This window comes from Paramormyrops kingsleyae, chromosome 9 (genome assembly GCF_048594095.1).
Source record: "Paramormyrops kingsleyae isolate MSU_618 chromosome 9, PKINGS_0.4, whole genome shotgun sequence".
NCBI classification, from domain to species: Eukaryota; Metazoa; Chordata; class Actinopteri; order Osteoglossiformes; family Mormyridae; genus Paramormyrops; species Paramormyrops kingsleyae.
In genome coordinates, this window is record NC_132805.1 from 7,930,207 (window position 1) to 7,938,093 (window position 7,887).

The following is a 7,887-nucleotide window of genomic DNA, read 5'->3' on the forward strand; positions in this document are numbered from 1 at the left end:
TGTACAAAGTAAAAGGAATCTCGAAGAAGGAAGGCTGTCACTCCATTTTGCAATGTAATGCCATACCCTGTGGACAGCACTTAATTGAAACCAGTTTCATCCTACGACAGGACAATGTGCCAAACATAGCTGCAAACTATGCAAGAACTATTTAGGGAAGAAGCAGTCAACTGGTATTCTGTGTATAATGGAGTGGCCACCAGAGTCACCAGATCTCAATTCTCTCGAGCTGTTATAGGAGCAGCTTGACCCAATGGTATGTAAGACGTGCCCGTCAAGACAAGCCAGCTTGTGGGAGATGTTTCCGGAAGCAAAGGGTGAAATCTCATCAGATTACCTAAATAAACTGACTTCTTGAATGTCCAAGGTCTACAAGGCTGTAATTCCTACAAATGGAGGACAATGACAAAAGCAAAGTTTGAAGAACATGCTTATTTCTAACTTTGTCAATGACTAATTCCTATTTATTTAGCTATATTTCCTATTCAAACACATTTCATGCATGTTTTCATGCAAAACCAGGACATTTCTAAGTGAACTTTTGAATGGTAGTGTAGTTTTGTGTTGTTCTATTTGTGGCTACCTATAAAATCATCCAATCAGAGTAACAAATAACAAAATGTTACAGTAATGTGAATTGCTCTAGACACAGTCAGAAAAAAAAAAGAGTACAAATTGTACCCTTAGCTGTAGGTAAATGTACCTTTCAGTCTAATTTAAGGTACATAAATGGACACTGAGGAACATCCCGAAGGTACATTTATGTCCACCCAAAGGCACAAAAATATTCCTCATAGGCCATTTCTGTATCTTAGTAGGTACAGTTACCTACAGCTGTGGTTCTGAGTACAGGAACAGAGTATTACTCCTCTGAGGCACACACTCACACAGCAAAGATCGGCAGTCACAAGACCCACAAGAAGACATATTTACCCAGAATAACCCAGCAGAAAGTCGCGTCGCAGTATGGTGGTTGAAAGGCACTTGAAATTCGAAGGTTACAATCTTGAGTTCTAGAGTAACATATGTTTGGACCCTTAAAGTACTCCAGTAAAGTAACCTTCGGATAAAAGTATCAGCTAAGCACCGTAAGTTAAACCAATTATATTGTCTGAAGCTGGTAAAGATAGTGTTAAAAGAACCTCCAAGACTGGCTCTATTGATTTTGAGGTAAGAATCACAGAAGAATCACTTTGCTAACAGCAGCTGCTGGAGTAAGGCAACACCAAGTGGTAACGGTGAACGATGCTGTGGAGCACTGCCCTTTCCATTCAGGTCCCCCTGCTCCCCCTGCTGGCGTGAGATGGAACTGCATGTCACGTTAGATTCTGCGCTTGCCAGGCGCAAGACAGCACATCCAGCATAAGTGCCGTTGACGTGACGGCTTCTAATAGTAATATTATAATGCATTTTTTTTTTTTTAAACGAACAAGGCAGAAGAGGATTTTCTAGCTATTACCCTGGAGGTCGAGGGAAGCGTGTCCCCTCTGTAATCGAAAGAAGAAAAAAAAGAGCAGAATTTTCTATGATGTAGGTGTTATATAAGCTGGGTTGTGACCCATTATTGTGACAGTAGAATACCTTCTATGCTGATTATTTTTGGCTGTGACAGTGGGGCTTGGCATTGGCCTTCAAGATATCCGGTGAACTAACTAGAAGTGACAGGGTGGTATAATCAAGTCCCCTGTCTGCCCACGGAGGTCAGAGGTCAGCCACTGCGTCAAATGACACATGACGCCAGGACCCCACAACGCATCTGTCAAAAATACTGGCAGTGTCGCCAGTCAGTCCCAGCACTCCCAGTCAGGGCTGCCTCACGCAAATCTTAAAGGTGGACAGTAATTATATGCAGAGGAAGTTAAGCTGGTAATTATATGATAATCATCGCTTATTTAGTCTATTTTCGCACAGTTGTTTTACTCTGCTAAACTAGTTCCATTTCATTTGGAGGGTGAAGGCTGTAGTCTTTTCAGCTTGCTGATACACATGCATGCACCGGGGGGCCAGACCACCACACACGCGCACGCAGACGGCCAGACCACCACACACGCGCGCGCAGACGGCCAGACCATCACACACGCGCGCAGACGGCCAGACCATCACACACGCGCGCAGACGGCCAGACCATCACACACGCGCACGCAGACGGCCAGACCACCACACACGCGCACGCAGACGGCCAGACCACCACACACGCGCGCACGCAGACGGCCAGACCACCACATACGCGCGCGCGCAGACGGCCAGACCATCACACACGCGCGCAGACGGCCAGACCATCACACACGCGCGCAGACGGCCAGACCATCACACACGCGCGCATGCAGACAGCCTGACCACGGTTAACACTGACATTGCATTCATATTAGTTCATATTTATCAACTTGTGAGTGGATTTAGGCCCTGTAAGATTAATAACAATTGAATGGGGGGGGGGGGGGGGTAAAGTCCAGAATACCCAGAGGAAATCCAATGATCATTGCAGAGAATACCCCCCACCAAAAAAAAAAATTATCTTGAGAGACCCCAAAGTTCTGGCCTATTTTTAGTCCCACTCCAGTCTTATGCTCAATCCCCAGGAGAAGAACAGTAATGGCACCAAGTCCTAACCGCACCTGAGCAGGCCGGCCAGTCTATGGGCAAAGCGCCTCCTCTTCCCGTCCACTCCGCGTACGGTCTGCTCTGAAGGCTGTGCAACCCATATCAGGTCCCAGGCCACTGCATACGTGTGTGTGTGTGTGTGTGTGTGTGTGTGTGTGTGTGTGTGTGTGTGTGCACGTGCACATAAATTTAAGAAGCCTGTTGTCATGTACCACTTCTTTATATACATTGACCCAATATTCTTTAAGATGTTACTTAAGTATATGAACTTCGCGTGTTTGGTAAAATGGATTCATTGTGACGGTGAACATTCATTATGAAATAGCATTTAACGCAGACACAGGAAAAGATACCAAATGAATTAAAGCAAAGCTTTTTATTGCAAGTATTAGTGAAAGTTACACTTCAAACTGAAGCAAAGCAACACTAACGGCCATTAACCTAAAATGATCAGAAAATAAAAGACGACATTTCAAAATAAAAGACCTGTTGGTACAACAGAGAACCTTTGCAAAAGTACAGGGAAAAGGTGGAGGGAGCTGGAGACATGCAGCCCCCCCAGGGCGCAAGAGAGTAAACTTTGGGAAGGGGGACTGGAAGGTCCCCTCTCTCAGAGGCAGTCTAAACCAGGTCAGACACATCCTACCCCTCCCCCCCACCCATGCTCCAAGGCATCATAGGAGATAGAAACTCCTCGTACCGCCTTTTCAGCCCTAAATGAGGGCCACCAGGTGTGCTTAGCGTCTAAGGAGCAGGCGTCTGCAGAACCAGGAACCAGGCAGCAGCTGCCAGCCCACAGGTGTGTCCCAGGACGGATAAGACCACCGCGGCTGGTGGCACAGTACCAACCCGTCCAAGGTTGCTCAATTTTCCCCCATTTGCAGACATGGGGTTGGTTCTTTCAGGCGTCACAGTTGCCCCCTACTGGCCAACATGGGAATGTCCCTGAGGCCAAAACGACCTGTACGCCTGGTCTTGCATTTTGTTGCTGGAATGCCGATGGCAAAATGGTAACAACTAAGTGTTTTTTTTTTTGGGGGGGGGGCATGACAGGAAAACCCCTGTTTGGTTTCAGTGAGTCCTGATGGAAACTCCATGTCTCCCATTTACAATCTCCCAGCAAAGAGGAAGTGAGAACCAACAGAAAGACTGGGAAACTGGACAGGGGCTCAAGACAATACTAGAGTTCATAATACAGGCACAGGTCTCCCTAATATAACTCAGAGCCATTGGACATCATGCATTTCACATCCATGGACTGGAACACGTATGACGCTTAGAAAGGGTTACAACTTCACACACACCTGACTTCTAACTAGCTTGGTTAGTGGTTAAAGAAAGAGAATAAAATACCAGTGGGGTTAGTAGGTTTTATTTCTGTACCCAACTGAGGCTTTGAACGTCATAAATAAAAGCGAAACAATAAGAATACATTAAGGCTGGGCTTTATTTTCCAGTGGAATGGGGTTTATATACTTCGTCTTTGCGCAGTAAAGGCTGTTGCACATGGAAAACTAGAGTGGAGCGACACTTAGGAGTGACAAGGTCTATGGCTGCATTTGCCCGTCTCCCCAGAGCAGACATACACCCCCCCACCGCGGTCCCCACACTCCCAGCCTGTGCCCTTCAGCCCTCCCCACTGCCTCAGTCCTGCACCTCCCACCCTCCTCCTCCTCCTCCTCCTCTCCACTGCAGCTCCTTCTTCCTAAGCCTAGGCCAGGTAACCTATTGCTTACATTCAGCAGCTCTGGGTAGGGGGTGGGATAAAATGTCAGCTTCGCAATATTCAGTCAATGTGATTTGATAAATCCAAATGCTCTCGAGCCCAAATGCAGCACCCCCCCCCCTTTTTTTGTTGGAGAGTAGAAAGGGTCAGTTCTTATATCTGTGAGGACGGGAGGCTGTAGTAGGGAGGGGGGGGGGTGCTGTCCTGAAGACAGAGGTAGGGAAACTCGGGGCCCAATAATCAGAGACCCGCATGGGGAAGACCACTGGGTCTGCCCTCGACCCCCGGCCATCATTACGGCGTTTGCGTGCCTGCATTCTGTGGGGGCCCGGGGGCCAGAGGGGCCCAGGCCCCCGACCTCCTGACCTTTCACCCTCAGCCTAGAGCCACCTCGCTCCTCCACACTAGGTGCTGCCTTTATATCCAGAAACTCCAGCTGCACACATACATTCTCAATAAATACCATAAAATATTCTGTAAATATATATAGTTAAAATAAGTTTAAATAGGACAACCAAATAAAAAGGCTCATTGTAGACCAAAATCCAAAGTCAGATGAGTGTTAAGACGAAAAAAAAAAAAATCTTACTGTAAAATAGCTTTTATGATTTCATAATCAGATGCATTACACTTATCAAAGCAATATTTACGCTCTCAATATTTATTTCAAATAGATGCAGCATACCAAGGTAACTGAGGTGCTGTGTTTCGAGATTTCTATGGTATCACTCCTTGGACCGACGGGCACTCACATGACATGATTTGGCCAATGAGATGCAAGCCAAAGGAGCTACTTTCTGGCAGGGTCGGGGTCCCCCGCAGACCCACCGCCTGGGGTAAACACACTTCCGGGCATTAAGCAGAGAGAACGGAGACAGGCTGTCATAAGGCCTTTGCACAGTAGGAACAACTCAGGTTGATGCAGCAAAGCCAGTCGCCGCTGCCGCCCCCCCGTAAACAGGGGCACACATCACATGATGATTCAGCAAATAAATGCCTCCTTTGGAGCACAATGAAGGAGGCAGCAGTACCGCTCCCTCAGGTCCAGATCGAGCCTCGTGACGCTCAGTTCAGCAGCCCAGGGCCAGGCAGTGTCAGGTGAGTGTCCGCCCCTACCCCCCCCCCCACCCCCGTCCTGTCGTTTGGTCCTGACTCCTATAAACTATGAAAGAGCTTAACCATACCGTTATGGCATTTCTTTAACCATTTGCACATTCGTATGGATATTTATTTATGCAACGTCATTAAATCCTGCATCTCAGCCTTGCGACAGTTAGAAAATAAGACTTTGATTCGTTTTTGTTTCGTGTTTCAGCACCAGCATCAGGAAAGGCACTTTCTGTGGACTTTGCTCATCCCCACCCCCCCCCCCAAAAGAACAACCGAAATATTTATCTGGGCTAAGGAACTGTCAAGCGGGTTCGTCCTGGGCGCCAACACACCGGTTTGTCTAGCAGCGAGGTATGGGGTGACAATGGGGAAGCAGCACGATTTTTAAAGGACCTACACAGCTTCACCACTAGCCGGCGATACCAGCTGCGGCTTGAGCGCCGCGAAATCTTGTCGACCCTGCGGTGATCAGGTCAAAGCTGCCTCACATCGCATCACCGCGGCCCCATGTTCCCACGTCCAAATCCATACTTCCTCCCACCCGGCACCGGCCTCTAGACAGCACAAACTCATAACTACCAACAGACAGAAGTCTACCGGCCCCATTCCACTTTATGAAGCAGTGGCTACCAACTCACAGAGACACTGAGCACGGACGGGGGTGGGGGGGGGGGGTGGGGGGAGCGAGGCTCTGCACAGGTTTTGTTGTCCAGAGGATCAGAAGTGCAAACAAAAATGTACACGTAAGCCAAATGGCAAGCTGCTCCCACCAAGGACAGACACGCCGCCGACCCCCTCCCCCCCCGGGGATTGACATGGGTACGAGTCTTAGCCCACGGAAACCAAAGAGCACAATGTGGGACACGACAACTGTGCAGCAATTTTAGCAACAGCGCCTGCGATAACAGTCCACTTTCTGCTCAAAGCAGTCTTCTGATACTGAGCTTACTTACGAGGAGATAAGTCAACAGTCTATTGCATTATCATTATTAAAACTCACTCATAATTATTATAACCATTCACTATTATACTTAATTTGTTAGCAAAAATAACTGGTGAGCATTACATAATTTAAAATATACAAATATACCCACTCTCTGGTTTAAAAATGCTCTTAAGTGTGAAACTGATGGGACCCCACCCACCTGGCTTCAGAAGCAAGAGGATGCTACAGCCACAGGCACTCAACCCCCCACCCCCCACCCCACCCCCCAGAGTGCCACCAGAGGCCCTGCTCCCACATGCGGCAGCCCCTTCGAACCGAATGCCACGACTCATCCCATCTATCACCCTCAGAGTGTCACCCCGCCCCCCCCCCCCCCCCCCCAAAAGAAACACGCACACAAAAATCACACGTGCACATAAACTCCTGATTTGAGTGTAACATGAAATCCCGTGTCCACTCTCCAGACTCCAAAAGTGACCACATGAGGTTCCTTATAATTACTTAAACAGGTGTGGGGGGGTGGTAGGCAGAACACCGCACCCCCCACACATGAAACCACTCCCCAAATCCTCCAAGGTGATGTGGCACAGCAGCCACACCGCGTAGCACCAGGCCTGTGTTCAGTCCGACACGTGCATCTTTTAGTGCAGAAATAGTCTCACACTCTCTCTATACACATATGATGAATAGCAGCTAGGTCCACTCACCTGGTGTTTCCCGCATACAGAGTGCAGCGGAAGGCAATACACAAAGAAAGGGTCTGGAGGCTGGTGGTGTGCCGGCGGCACGCGGGACACCGTACTGTACGTGGGGCCTCCAGGAGGCTGAGGGTACGGCTGACTGGGAAAACAATGCCCTTCGCGGAGAGGAATTTTTATTTTTTTTTAAAAACTACTGTTCTTGTTGCTTCTTCAGTGCAAATTATACACTCATACTATTTGGGAGGGGAAAAAAAAAAAGAGCTCGGCCAGTTGTACTGTTCAAATTCACATTGTGGATTAAACAAAACCGAAATAAGAAAAATAGTCTGTGAAATAGAGTCGCCTCTATCTGTGCCTCTCTGGCCTTGCTTGATCAGGTGTGTGTGTGTGTGTGTGTGTGTGTGTGTGTTCTGTCACTCAACAAAAATAAAAGCGAACATTATATGCCACACTTCCCTTCTAAATAAAATAAAATGATCAGGCACTTGATCTCAGGCTACTGCCCCAGCCAAGAACCCTGTCCGAGGGACCAGCATCCCAAGGCACACACATCCACCCCCCCCTGAAGTACACCACGGACCCGCACTTTAACATACAGCAGCCTACCACACTGCAAACAAAGCCCATGGTTCCCTTTAAAGCAAACAGCCACCTGACTCGACTAGACTCCCCGCTGGGAGGGCGCACCTCATTCTGTTTTAGGCCTGGGGTAGCCAATGAGAGCCGCCCCTCTGGATCTTACGCCCGGGGTAGCCAATGAGAGCCGCCCCTCTGGATCTTACGCCCCGGGGTAGCCAATGAGA